Source organism: Pinus tabuliformis, chromosome 2_2, assembly GCF_031772625.1.
Source record: "Pinus tabuliformis cultivar Carrire ecotype Pingquan chromosome 2_2, CPIR1, whole genome shotgun sequence".
NCBI classification, from domain to species: Eukaryota; Viridiplantae; Streptophyta; class Pinopsida; order Pinales; family Pinaceae; genus Pinus; species Pinus tabuliformis.
The window spans coordinates 396,322,961-396,338,740 of record NC_142300.1 but is presented as its reverse complement, the minus strand read 5'-3'; positions in this window follow the sequence as shown (position 1 = coordinate 396,338,740).

The following is a 15,780-nucleotide window of genomic DNA, read 5'->3' as shown; positions in this document are numbered from 1 at the left end:
AAGTCCGGTGGAGAGCATCACCGACTAGAGATCCAGTAGCATATCTAGTAGCATCTCGCTAGCCAACATCTCTTTCTGTTCCAGTGCACCTAGCAAACTATGATTGGCTGGGATAGATGATGGATTGGTACGTGAGATAGACGAGTTGAAGGGAAGTTGGGGGCTCCATACAGGATATGGGGAACGAGCTTGATATCCATCTGCTTCTGGAACTACAATTGGAAGTCTCAGCAATGAGAGCCTACCTATCCAGCTTCCTTCCATATAGAATGTGCAACAGGTCCCCTCTCCACTCCTTTCTTCTATAAATCGGTAAGAGCCATTTCAAGCTGTTCAAGTGATACCTGCGTAGGTCCCGCTGCCTATGCTGACCAAGGTATAAGAGCTATTTATGGAGAAATAGGCTATCTAACCGCCTCTGCCTCCGCCTCTACTCTGACGGTTTATGGTGCCTTTGCCGCTGTTTACTCTACTGTTGAAACCATTGCTACCGATGCTGCTCTCTTATACTGGTGATGGTACCCCTGCTTGAGATGCCTTTGCATAAGTGCAGATCCAAATCCATACAAACAAGCAGTTCCTGGTCCAAATTAAGCAATTGATCCCGGCGATGAATAAGTTGATCAGGTTGGTTCTGTCGTTGATGAAGTTTCCACCGACATCCTTTCCAGGTCGAGAGCTCAAAGGTGCAAAGGCAGGAGCCATACCGACCTGGTCCATATTAAGCAATTGATCCCGTCGATGAATAAGTTGATCAGGTTGGTTCTGTTGTTGATGAAGTTTCCACCAGCATCCTTTTCAGGTTGAGAGCTCAAAGGTGCAAAGGCAGGAGCCATACCGACCATTTGTTCGAAAGATGCAGTCCCCTCAGCATCTCTTCTAGTTCTAGTCCCAGATCTGGTCTCAGTTAATTCGGCTCCTGAGCAGGTCAGGTCCAGGGTATTAAAAATCAAGCGAGGCCAGCGAAACATGGGACCTCCACCATGCACGGACAGCTGCAGCAGCTGCATGCAAAACACCTGCCTGCCAATATGCTCAAACTAAAACTGCTGCAAATAATTCAAACTGCAAATAACTCAAACTAATGTTAAGTAATGTTAACATTAATATATGAAATCGTCTGATGGTCACCAAAAATAAACACGGCTAAGCAAAATAACCTATGCTCCGGCCTCTTCCGCCTCGGGAAGAGGCCAAATAAGATGGCAAAGGAGAAGACTTTGGTTATCTTGGCACGACGCATTTGAAAACTTTGCTCTAACCATCGTAATCACCGAAATAGCACTTCAAATTAATGCTAAATCAACCCATTTGAATTACTATAGTCCCTGGCCATTGCCAGATGGCAGGGACTAATAAGAAGAAAGTAAACTTGTTAAACAATGTAACTTATTTTGAAAAAAGTATGTATTATTTTAAATATTGTTTCTCCCCTTAAATTAAATTGTATTGGTATGATTAGATTTTTTAAAGTAATTTTTTATATTAAATTTTTTTTTTTGGTGTGTTTAAATGATTAATTGGAAGTGATATTGAAAAAATCTCAAGTTAATTTAGTTTCTAGTGTTAGTTCAATTGGTTGAGAACCTATGGTTAAAGCATTATTGTTATTGACAAGTCATAGATCCAATTCTCTCAATACCCTAGAGGTTGGGCTCTATGGTTGAGACAACAGGAAGTGATCCCTTCGGGTGGATCTACCTAGTACAAATATTTTGTGGACATATCGGTCATCGATCTCTGGGGTCCATAAACTGTATTTTAAAAATAATCTCAATTTAATTTGATTTATTTCAAATAGCATTTCTAAAATAAAGAAAAATACTTATATATATATATTTCTAAAAAAAAAAACAAAAAATTAATATATATACATATATACAAAATTACTTAAAAGATTAAATTATTTTGTTAGTTATACAAGATTTTGAATAACACAAACATTAATTAAATAAAAAATCTGAAAATAAATAAATAAATAATAAATAATCATACAAAGTTATTTAAGAGATTAAGTTGTTTTTTTTTTTAATGAAATAGGCAGAGATTTGTATTATTAAAAAAATATAGATTACAAAACCTTTACATATTCCAATCTTCCTTGCAGATTTGAGTTTGAGAACAGAGGTTCAATCCAAACCCTCAAGTAAGTTCCCCATGACACAAAAATTTCAGTCTCTTTCCAACTAAAAAGTTTCCCAAAAAACTCCAATATCAAAATGCATTTACATTCCATTTTTCACTACTTTTGTTTTGATTTAGTCTAACTTCTTATTTTTCTTGGTGAAATACTTTTTCCTTTCTTCCCAAATTGAGTCCAACCTGTGTTTTCTGCAAATTTTGATGGGTCATTCTTTAACAAGTGCACTTTGTTATTCTTGAAGTCTTCCTCATCTACCTAATCGACGTGATAAGTTGCCTTTCCAACGTTATCCCTGTGGTTTCTAGAAGAGATATGTTTTTCATGAGGGTTTGTTGCTTTTCCACTTTCATTGAGTCTGGAGAATCCTCATTGGCATGCGATTTTTCCTTATTGATTTTTGTTTCCTTTGATGCATTTTCTTTGGCAATACGAACTTCCAGTTTATCTTGTGGTTCTTTCTTTCCTGAGACTCTTTCTCTTTGTATAGCGATTTCCCTAAGCTCCTTCCCAACATTTAAACCTTCGGTGTGTTTTGTAATCTTTGTTGCTCTCACGCTTGGGGTAGTTTTTAATTACATGCCACATTTCATAGCATACTCTACACTATAATGAAACATTTTCATAGTTGAACTTTTGGACCTAGACATAATTTGGGACCATCAAATTGATCTCAGCGAGAAACCCCTTATTAAATTCCATCTCCACACAAATTCAAACATAAGTAGTTTTATAAAAAATTCATGTATCTAGGTTGAGACAATAAAACTTTCCAAGAGCATTCCTAATAGAGGATAATGATTGGAGATTCCAAATATGCAAGGGTAGCTTTAGAAGCTTTACCCAAACTAGAGCTGTGGAGATTGATGTCGTGATTGGATCAAAGGTGGGAGATCGGGGCTGCATGAAGAGACCAACACTACCCCAAAACCACACCCTGAATTCATAAACGACATTCTTATCCTCAATATTGTCGAAAACAACAACGAAAAGACCTTGATCCATGGGATAAATATTTAGATGATCTGCTAAACAAGATTTTCATGTCTCAAAGGTCCATTTTTGTAGATGCATCAGTCATGGCCAAAATCCATTAGACCTGTAAAGCAAGCTTCCTCATCCAAAGGAACATTAAGGTAAGGAACTTCTCTAACTATTGGGAAGCTAGATCTAGATTTCAAAATGGAACTATACGAAACCGAAGAAGAGATTGTGTGTCCGACAACCATTCCTACAAAAGAAACAATCTTCATCGTTGAATCACTAAGATTCATAATTGATTGCATTGCAGCATAAATCTGCGAAGAAATCCACGATCTAAGCTTAAATCAATCGGTTAGGGAAAAAGCTAGTTGTCGCAAGGATTTTCAGAGCTCCACCCATCTCTTTTTCTCAATTGAAATTAAGTTATTTTGTTTACTATATCAGATTTCGATATTTTACTTGAAAAAGGCAAAACTCATTCTTCAGGTTTTGAATATTTTATGTGAAGAAAGCAAAACTCATTTTTCATACTTCAAATATTTTATTTGAGGAAAGGAAAACTCAATTTTCATCCTAATGTAAATTAATATTTTTTTTTGCTTCTTTTTAATAACATTTTTATTCAGTATTATTATTAATTTTTAATAATATATTTTTTTAATTGAGATTAAAAATTTACTGAGATATTTCAAATATTATAACATCTATATATCTTTGACATTATTGCGCCAAGAGGTGCTCTCTATCCCAATATGATATTAAAATAACATAAAATAAAATAAAATTATATATATATATATATAACATAAAATTCTCGAACCCATGGTTTTTCCTTGTGGTATTCTTAACCCTTGATTTTTTCTCATGGTATTGTTCTCTAATGAGGCATATTTAAAGGCTAATAATTAAATCAACCTAGATCCATCTTAACTATGGATCTACCAAGCGTCGAGGGATCAAATCTCTTTTCACTCTAAAATCAATTTTACTCAAAATCTAACCGAGATTTTTAGAAACGTAAGTTTCAGTTGTGTAATCTACAAAAATCAAGTACCTCAAATATTTTCAAGGCATTGATTATGTTTATGCATAACAATTAACAATAAACAACAAGAATAAATAGATTCAACGCCCTCATTAGTGTTATTCATGAATAACACTAATGAGCATAAACAAATTCAATGCCTTGAAAACAACTCATTAGCGTTATTCATGAATCACGTTTGGTGGGCAATTATAGCCCACACTAGTGTGTGGACTAAGTGGTCCTTCACTAGACAATAATATCATCGACTACATGTCATTAGTCATTTTTTAAGTATTCCATATTGATGGTCAGGGTTCGTGACATGTATTCTAGGAAATAATCTAATTGTTAGACGCTTTTACTCTCTTTTGGGTAACTTTTCCAGTCAATTTTGATTGAATTTTGACAATAATTTTTTGGAATCTTAAGTTTCAAAGATATAATCTATAAAAATCAAGCGCCCCATGGGTTATTTAAGGCGTTGAACTCATTTATACACTCAAAAACACATTTTAAGCAACTTAAATTCTTGACTTTGAGAAAAATTGTATCCATGGATTCCAGTGAAAACATAAAAATAAAATAAAATGACTATTAGTTAGATTGTCTTGTATTCTATCCCTCACACTTATAAATTGTGATTCCTCCATAAGTGTGATCATTCAAATGTGTATAAGATCATTAATTATTTGGTTATGAGTAAACCCACCAAACAATTGTGTCAATCTTATTTCATGATGTGCTTTTACTTATGTGAAATCGTTAACCCAAATCTTCGACACAAATTAAGTCCCCAAAGTGAAGACCTATAATAATTAATTAGTAAAACCACAATTAGTATATCAAGGAAAACAACTTATTAACTAATATAAGGGTACTTAATTAATTAAAAAGTAAGTGTTATATGATTCATTAGAATTTTTTTTAACGGGGATGTTTAGAAACGTAAGTTTCAATTGTGTAATCTACAAAAACTGACTATCTCATATGTTTTCAGGGCATTGATTCTTTTTATGCATAACAATGAGCAATAAACAACAAGAATAAATAGATCCAATGCCCTCATCAGTGTTATTCATGAATAACACTAATGAGCATAAACAGATTCAATGCCCTGAAAACAACTCATTAGTTTTATTCATGAATCACCTTTGGTGGGGAATTATAGCCCAGACTAGTGATCAGTGTGTGGAGTAAGTGGTCCTTCACTAGACATTAATATCATCGATTACATGTCATTAGTATTTTTATTTATTTATTTATTTATTTTTTCTCAGTATTCCATATTTATGGTTAGGGTTAGAGATAGGGATTCTAGGCAATAGTCTAATATTTATAGATTTTTTTTTTGGGTAACTTTTTTGGTCAATTTTGATTGAAATTAAGTTATAATTTCTTGGAATCTTAAGTTTCAAAGATATAATCTACAGAAATTGAGCGCCCCATGGGTTATTCAAGGTGTTGAACCCATTTATACACTCAAAAACACATTTTAAGCAACTTAAATTCTTGATTTTGCCAAAAATTATATCCATGGATTCCGATGAAAAAGACAAAAACAACTAATAGTTAGATTGTCCTATATTCTATCCCTCACACTTATAAAATATGATTCCTCCATAAGTATGGTCGTTCAAATGTGTATGAACTCATTATTATTTGGTTATGAGTAAATCCACCAATCATTTGTGTCAATCTTATTTAATGATGTGCTTTTACTTATGTGAAACCGTTAACCCATATCTTCGAAACGACTTAAGTCCCCAAGTGAATAACTATAATAATTAATTAGTACAACCACAATTAATATATCAAGACAAGCAACTAATTAACTAATATAAGGGTACTTAATTAATTAAAAAGTAAGTGTTATGTGATTTATTAGTATTTTTTTTAACAATATAAGAATCTTTGGAGAATTGGTAACTTCAATAGATTGATTTCCACTATTGCACCAGATGCAAATATTCATAAATGCCACTAATGAGTCGGTTACAACATGTCTTTGAAGACTTGAACCCATTTAGCTTGAGAAACAAACTATTCACCAAACCACCCAAGCTAAGATCCTTTAACATATGATCCATTAGTAATCAATATAAATTATTTGTGGGTTAATTAATAGTATCGAACTAGTACAAGGGCTATCTTTAATATTTAACGGTTATGGTAGTATAAGGGTCAGTGGTTACATTAATACGAAGTTAGGAGTTACTTTAGAAAGGGGTCAATTAGGGTATTGATAATGATGGTTGGTAGTAGGGAGACCACAAGGGGTTTACGAATTATTAGTATTAGGAACATAGGGGTTATAAGGGACAACTATGTTATTAATATGAGGACCATAAGGCTTGTTAAAAAGAAAACCACTGTGGTTATTGGCAACGGCTATATTGATTATGGGGGTTTCAATTGTTAGTTGGGAGTGAACTATAAAAGTAATTTACATTGGCACCATGTAGATTGTTTAGGTTTATTCTTAGTAACGAGACCATAATGGTTATAGGGTAACATGTGTTATTAGGGTGAAGACTATTACAACAAAATCTTGCACTGCTCGAGATAAAGTCTAAAAGCTTAATTATGAGACCTTGTGTACTCAAGGGAAGGAAATTGTCACCTCACCAACCTTATTCTTGCTCCTGGTATACTCTCCCTAACTCAAAGGAGGTTTTCCCTAATAGATCTTAGGGATCGATTAGCCCAATCAAACCAAGTCAAAGAGCTCCCTGAGGCAGCACTTCTACTACCACTAATCAAATGACTTGAAAATTAAGGTTTAAGGTGGATCTTTGGGATAGGATTGATAGCCTTTTTTAGGGTAACTCCTAGATTCAAGTTCAAAGGGAATATCTCCAAATACCCACGACCATGAATTATAAGGACAACAAAAACCTAACAAAATAGTTTAAATATTGTAAAGGGATAATGTGGTGATGGAGGATAGAATATCAATGCCTTAGCTTGCTAAAATAATTATAGGGTCAAGATCAACACATTTTGGAGAGGATTGAAGTATATTTACATTCACTAGACTAGGTTAAGTTCACTCACTATCCCTATCCTCTTCAATCTTCACAGACAAGACAAGGGAAGAACCCCACTTGCATCCTTTCTCAACGACTTAGAGGAAGGGTTCATTTAAGGACATTATTGCACCTAAATATAGCTTTTTAATTTTAAATCAACTTTAATTTGTTGGTGTAATGGTACTTAATGTTTCTTTGGTGCTCATTAGTGTTATTAATGAATCACACTTGGTGGGAAATTATAGCCTACACTGGTGATTAAATTCATGTGTGGAGTTAGTGGTCCTTCATTGGACATTAATATCATCAATTACATTAGTCAATTTTTTAAGTATTCCACGTTGATGGTTAGGGTTAAGTATTCTAGCCCTCACACTTATAAAACATTATTCATCCACAAGTGTAATCATTCAAATGTGTATGAGCTTATTAATTATTTGGTTATGAGTGAACCCACCAAACACTTGTGTCAATCTTATTTCAAGATGTGCTTTTACTTTTGTTAAGTCATTAACCCATATCTTCAACACAACTTAAGTACCAAGTGAAGGCCTATAATAATTAATTAGTACAATCACAATTTCTATATCATGTAAAACAATTAATTAACATAAAGGTACTTAATTAATTACAAAATAAGTGTTATATGATTCATTAGTAATTAATATAAATTATTTGTGGATTAATTAATATTAATGAACTAGTACAAGGGCTATATTTAATATTTAAGGGTTATATTAGCATAAGGGTTAGTGGTTACATTAATATGAAGTTAGGAATTACGTTAGAAAGGGATTTCACAAATTATTGGCAATGAGAACACAAGGGATAAATGGGTCTATGAGGGTGTTGAAATGAAGGTTGGTAATATGGAGACCATAAGGGGTTTAAGGGTTATTAGCATTAAGAAAATAGGGGTTATAAGTGGCAGCCATGTTATTAATATGAGGACCATAAGGCTTGTTAAGAAGAATACCAGTGGGATTATTAGCAAAGGCTATATTGGTTATGGGGTTTCAATTATTATTAGGGAGTGAACTATAAGAGTAATTAATGTTGGCATCATGTAGGTGCTTTAGGTTTTTTTTACTAATGGGACCATAATGGTTATGGGGTCATATTTTTTGTTAAGGTGGAGCCTACTACAACAAAATCTTGCACTTCTTGACATAAAGTCGAAAAGCTCAAGTATGAAATCTATGTACTCAAGAGAAGGAAATTGTCACCTCACCAACACTCTTCTCGCTCCGGGTCGACTTTCCTCCAAATCAAAGGGGATTCTCCCTAATAGATATTAGGTATAAAATGGCCCAATCAAACCAAGTCAAGACCCCATAAGGCAACTCCTCTACTACCACCAATCAAAGGATTTGAATAATTAGGTTTTAAGGTGGATATTTGAGATAGGATTATTGGGTTTTTAAGGATAACTTCTAGATTTGAGTTCAAAGGGAAGATCCCCAAAAACTCACAAGACCATGAATTAAAAAGCGAATAAAACCATAACAAAATGGTTTAAATGCTTTAAAAGGAAAATGTGGTGATAAAAGATCGAATGTTAGTGCCTTACCTTGCCAATGTATTTATGGGGGCATACAGGGTTAAGGGCCAACACACTTGGGAGAGGATTGGAGTAGATTTAGGTTGACTAAACTAGGGTAAGTCTATTGACCATAATTGTCCGCTTCAATATTGAGGGACGAGATAAGGGAAGGATCCCACTTGCATCCTTCCTTGAAGACTTAGAAGAGGGACAATGAAAAAAATATGTAATTCCCACCTACTTATTACTTAATTGCCATCATCCATAAACAAAACCAAGACAACGAAAGTCCACTTAATTAGAATTTCATGCATTCATCCAAGCTTTACCAATATCTATATAGGAAAAGAGTAAGATCCACTTCAAAAAGGCTTCTCCAAGAGGTCACTCAACTCATTTGTTAATACCAAAAATCAAGAAAAAGAGAAAATTTCATAAATTCAAGACTTTCTAAGGGATTTTTTTCCCCAACCAAACATCAGAAAATGATAGGAAGTGCACCTCTATTTATATAAAAGGTGCTTAACTTCCTTTGCATTTAAATGTTAATTAGAAGCTAAAATTTCCTATTGTAGCCTACGGAGGAGCAAAAGGCCCTCTTAGATAATTAACTAATCAAAAATACAAAATCATAAGGATTTTCATGCTACATATTGAATTCTAAAGGGGCATGAGACCTCTAGGGTGACCTATCTCCATAAATGAGGGGAATAGAGAGGCCTTCGGAACTACATCCAACCTTCAAAGGCCCTTCAATGCTCCTTCTCATCCACAAAATTAGCAAACACAATCTCCAAGCATTCCCTAGAGTGGGAAATTAAGCTTCAATAACCATACTCTAGCCTCCATGTCATCATATAAGTGGACACACAAACCCTCAAATCACAATAAAGAACCCTTCAAAGGGGCTACTCCCCAAAATAAGTAGCCCTTAAAAATTGTCCAGCAACTTTCCTTTCTTCCTTCACGAGTGGACATTCAACTCCCAATTAGCATCAAAGATTGTTATGTGGACCTTAAAACACACAAGATCGGTCATTTCAAAGCAAATATACAACACCAAAGTGAAAACCCTTCAACTTATAAAGCCACTTCATAGGGCACCAACACATACACAAACTTGCCCCAATATTTCTTTATAGGTTAGTTCAAACCTAACTCTATTTTGATGTCGCACGATTATGTGAAAAGAGTGAAGTGAGATCTAACTAGATAGATTGTATGGCATGATACTTGCTAAGGTTTTGTAAATGGGGTAGAAATCTAAGTGGGTTTGATTACAGTGAAAACTCCACAATTAATCGTGCTTGAGCTAGAGGAGTCTTTGGATGAGTGACCTCACATAAAACCTTGGTTATTGGTGCAATCCCCAGATATAACGATTGATGCCATGCGATTTATTTCTCTAGTATCAATCCCACTTCTTCATCCTGGTGAACATCACTCAATATAATTAGTGCCATGTGGACTATTCAAAATCATGAGAAATTTTCTTAGTTGAGACTAATACTCATGGATATGGTCATAGTTTTATGTAGTTGATCTCGAAAATGATATATAATATGTTGCATTGTGTAAGCCCCTCAATTAAATGAAAAGAGTGAAGGGAGCTCTAATTTGTAAAGTCACTATTACAATTAAATGGTGGTTAGAATGAATGAAAGGATATTTATGTAGGTTGACCGTGAGTCATTCTCGATTAGGGTTATGTTTGACTTTTAATTAAAGACACTCCACCTTATTTTTAGAATGAGGTTATTTTTTGTTTAATATTGAATTCAACTCAGTGACAAAAATTGGTTATATAATTTTTTGTTGGAATTTCATGAGAATCATGGTTCGAGAATGATGCATATATATCTGTGTGTGTGTGTGTGTGTGAGTGTGTGACAACCCCACCCGAGGTCCTAGCATAAGATGCATTGTAAATATATTGTAAATATTATGCAATATTTGAAGTCAAGAAAAGGGTACTAAGTCAAAGGTACACATATTCTAGAGTTGGGGAGGAGAATTGCTTGCTTGTGATGTTTTGGTTTCTTATGCAAAGGAAGAAACTTAAATTGTAGGACAACCATTAAAGGTTGGTTGGTGCATGAATTTAAGGGATTTGTTCTTTAATTAAATGTGCTACAAGAGGAAGTACTCAGTCATGTGTTGCTTGAAAAACAACAACAAGAAAAGAGGATAGAGATTTATGAAGAGGGACCACACATTGCAAGGCAACAAGGATGCAACAATGATTCTGGCTGAGAAAGAGGCCAAGGCAGTGAGCACAAGGGGGAGAATCCCTGAAAAATAAGAAATACAGTAGGAGGGATTCATTCGAAGGAGGCTAGAGGTAGAGAGGGGGAGACACCTATTCGAACTTATGCAGGCTGGAGGAAAAATAGAGAGGAGACGAAATTGAGCATCTAGCGAGAGCTTTCAGCGTGCAACACTAAAGAGAAGAGAAGAGAATAGAAGAGAAGAGAAGAGAAGGGGATTGGTTCTATATCCCTAGAGGATGTGGGTTGAGTTGCTAGTATCTGGAGCCCTGTAACAACTTGGGGTCCCTAGAGGCTGTGGGTTGAGATAGGATCCCTAGAGCCCAATAACAGATTGGGTCACTAGAGGTTGTGGGTTGAGAAAGAGGTCTTTGGAGCCTTGTAACATCTTGGGTCCCTAGAGGCTATGGGTTACGATGGAATCTCTAGAGCCCTGTAATAGCTTGGGTCCCCTGGAGGCTATGGGTTGAGATAGCAGACTATGGAGCCCTGTGACAGCTTGGGAAGAGGCCATCCTAAACTAGAAGCAGAGGAAGACCTGAATGAAGTCTTGTGGTTACTGCCTTGTTGGTACAGTGGGTTATGGACTCCCTAGAAGGGGGTGAATCATTGTGTGTCTCCTAGGGGGTGAGGTGGGACACTTCTAGCCTCCCTATGTTCATAAAGAAAATAGTAGTCAGCAGGTGGGATTAAGCAAGGAGGTCCTCTAAATCCCTTGTTTCAGTTGGAAGCTGGTGCATTAGTCCTAGAAGTAAGCATCCCACCCAGACAATGGAATCTAGCCCAGGGGTGACAATTGCAAGTAAAAGTGGTTGCAACTGTCTATGGTTGGGGTGGAGATTCCTTGTCCTAATCTCAGTTGCCCTGCAAGTTCAAAGATAAGTATTTGCGTATGCTTGTTTACCTTTCAATGAACCATGTTGCATTGTTGTTGGTAATGCTTGCATATGTGGTGCATCCATGTGGGGATATGTCATTGATGTATGTGTTCTATATATATGTGTGTGTGTGTGTGTGTGTTGAATATGAAAGCTAAATGTTATGTGATAATTTGTTGATGGTAAACGTAGAGCATTTGATGCATAAATGCGCAAATGAACCACATGATAATAAAGACTAATCCCTAATGATGAGATGAACCTTAATCTACATACATGTTTAATAGTGTGGAAGGAAATACATAAATAAATGATCCAGGTGGATATTGGTGGCCACCCGCCTATTCCACTTGGACCCCCAATAGTCTCCTTCAGTTTTTCGGTTTCCTTAATTGTAGAACAATTTACTATTTTTGGCAGTTTTTCGGGTCTTGAACTTCTGGAGCCGTTTTGAGGCCCTAAACGACATTTTTAGGGAAAACGGAGAGACCAAAACTATTTTAAATTGGCTCACTCATCTAATGTTGATGTTCTCTTCGACATCTTCGAAACGAGGTATTATGATAGCCAAATGAAGATCGTATGCCAAAGTTACGACCTCGAGAAGTTGATGTACCAATTTACCCAAACGGGGCCCAAAGTTTTGGCGCTTCATATATATATATATATCTATATATATATGTGTGTGTGTGTGTGTGTGTGTGTTGAATATGAAAGCTAAATGTTATGTGATAATTTGTTGATGGTAAACATAGAGCATCTAATGCATAAATGCGCAAATGAACCACATGATAATAAAGACTAATCCCTAATGATGAGATGAACCTTAATCTACATACATGTTTAATAGTGTGGAAGGAAATACATAAATAAATGATCCAGGTGGATATTGGTGGCCACCTGCCTATTCCACTCGGACCCCCAACAGTCTCTTTCAGTTTTTTGATTTCCTTAATTGTAGCACAATTTACTATTTTTGGCAGTTTTTCGGGTCCTGAACTTTCGGAGCCGTTTTGAGGCCTTAAACGACGTTTTTAGGGAAAACGGAGAGACCAAGAATGTTGCAAATGGCTTGTCCATTTGATGTTGACGTTCTCTTCGAGATCTTTGAAACGAGGTATTATGATAGCCAAGTGAAGATTGTATGCCAAAGTTACGACCCTAGGAAGTTGATGTACCAATTTACCCAAACGGGGCCCATAGTTTTGGCGCTTCATCTCCTAGGGTTAGGTTTTTGGATGTTTAGGGTTTTCCATTGTTCCTCAATAATAAATAGGCCTTTGGGCCTTATTGTAACACAGTTTAGAGGCATGTATCTGCCACATCTCTTTTCAGAGATAAGCTACCATCGCTCGAGCTATCTTATTTCCATTCTATTTGTAAGCATAGTTCAATATTTTTCTATAAATGAAATGAAGTGTTTTTTTGTTGCATCTCTGTATTTATGATTATATCTGTAAGTTGTTGCATTCTTGTTTAAGTTTGGATCAATAAATTAACAAAGAAAGAATAGACCACGTTACAGGTCGTAGCCACAGCGATGAGAGCTTCAAATAGAACTCGAAAAATAGTGGGTTTTGAGACCCTTTATTAATATAAAGATCACATGGAAGATCCTATGCTTAGTAGGGTCTCTATTCACTTACAAGTCATTTTTTTGTCAAGTTATAAGACGTTGTGCCACATGGCAAGCAATGCCTTAATGTTGGGGGAAGTTTCCCCTAGGGCCAGTCGACCCCATCAACTTTCCCTAAATGGCATTCATCCTCGCATTCCCAACAAGCTGGATATTTGTCGTTGGTGTCTTCGTGTTGTCAGTGAGGCATTAGAAAGCTTTGTGTGGCGCTATAGAGTTGCTTACAGGCTCGACATGGATTCAAGCGTTGTTGGCGTGTGGTAGGAGAGGTGGGAACCTCTCAGGAGCCTATGCCAAGCCCGTGGTAGATAATAGATGCAGGAGTGCCTACGCTGCCATGCATGGAATTCCCTACCCAAGGGCAAGGAAGACCCATGGGCTAAGAGCATGTTGAAGAATCTATCACCTAAGCTCAGGAGGGGTAAGGACGTAAAACACCATAATCAACGATGAGCATTGTCACAAAACTTTGATGAAGATTTGGAAGTCTATCGTACCTCTAGACAGAGCCATGGTCGAGAAGACTCTGCTACTTGCTAATAAACTTGTGCTAATGTGAGTTGTCTGGCGGATATCAGCTCAGTTAGAACAAGATTATGGTTGTGAATATGTTGTTATTATTACATAAACACATTAAAAAATTGAATCACAATTGCATATGATTTATAAATGGGCTTGCACATTAACATGGTTGTTTTGTCATAGCAGAAATCTCCATGGAAAATCCACAAATGCAAGTTTATGATCTTGATTTTATTGTATTCATTATTGGAATGCCTACCAATGTGTGTGATTGACAACACATCTCAAGCAACATAAAATAGAGAAGTTACAGTAATGAGGACGGGAATGGTATATACAGTTCTGTTGTAACGGCTACAACCACCCTCCAAAATTTTCCCTTAGCCAACTTTGGAGCCTCCCTACCAACCTTTCACAACACTTTGTCTTGCTTCGTCAAGTACTCAAGCTTTAGTGTTTTCCTCACACAAAGGAAGCTTGTCGATCACAGTCGATCCATTCCCCTCATAGGCTATTCACCAGAACTTGGTTCAACTACACGCTGAGCAGCTTCCCCTTGAAAATTGCACATTTCTGGAGGGCATCCAGCCTTCTCTCCAGAAATTGCGCAATCCTCTTTGGCAACCTGCTGGGCTCCAGGATTGCACAATCCTGCTAGCCAACACTCCCAGCAGGATTTGCGCAAATTTCCCCAGCAGGGCTGCTCAGCCCAGGATTTGCGAAAATCTGGGCAGTAGTCAGCTGCTCTGCCCAGAAATTGCGCAATCCTCTTGGGAAGTCAGCTCAACTCCCAGCCAGGAATGCAAATTTTTCCCAAGAAGTTGAGCAACTGCATGCATGAACAGTCTGGTTGACCAGTTCCATCTGGGACCAAGGTGATCCGGATTTAAACAGGAATGCAACAAATTACAGAGATAACCATAAACACAGAGATGCAGCAGAAATAATACTTCATTTCATTAATGTAAAATACTAAAATATGCTTATAAACAATAATGGAAATAACCCAGCTAGGGTGATGGTAGCTTATCTCTGAGAAGAGATGTGGCAGCTACATGTCTCTGAATTGTGTTACAATGAGGCTCGAAGGCCTATTTATTTTTGAGAAACAATGGAAAACCCTAAACATCCAAAAACCTAACCCGAGAAGATGAAACGCCAAACTGTGGGCCTCGTTTGGGTAAATTGGTACATCAACTTCCCTGGGTCGCAACTTTGGCATACGATCTCTGTTTGATGCGCACAGTGTCTCGTTAGAAAGATCTATCCAAGAACTACAACTTTGGGAAGAGAAACATTCGTCCATGGTCGCATGTTGCTCCCAGTTTTCCCAAAAAACGTCGTTTAGGGCCTCAAAACGGCTCTGGAAGTTCAAGACCCGAAAAACTGCTAAAAATAGTAAAGTTTTCTACAATTAAGGAAACTGAAAAGCTGAAAGAAACAATGGTGGGGGTTCAAGTGGACTTAGCAGGTGGCCACCAATATCCACCTGGACCATTCCTCCCCCCTTAGGAAGTAGTGGTCCCCATTGTGTTGAGTTCCTCCATGAGATGAGGAAACTTCTACTGAACTTGGTCCCTGGTGAGCCACTTGCCCTGGTGAAGGAGTTGGCTTGCTTTGACAACTTGATACAATTGGATATTCTGCTGGCGAGTGTGCTTGATTTGTGTGTCCATGATCTGATCAATTGCAGCTTGTTCCATATAATTTGGATTTAACTCTGTGGGTGTGAGCTATTATGCAATGTCGGATGT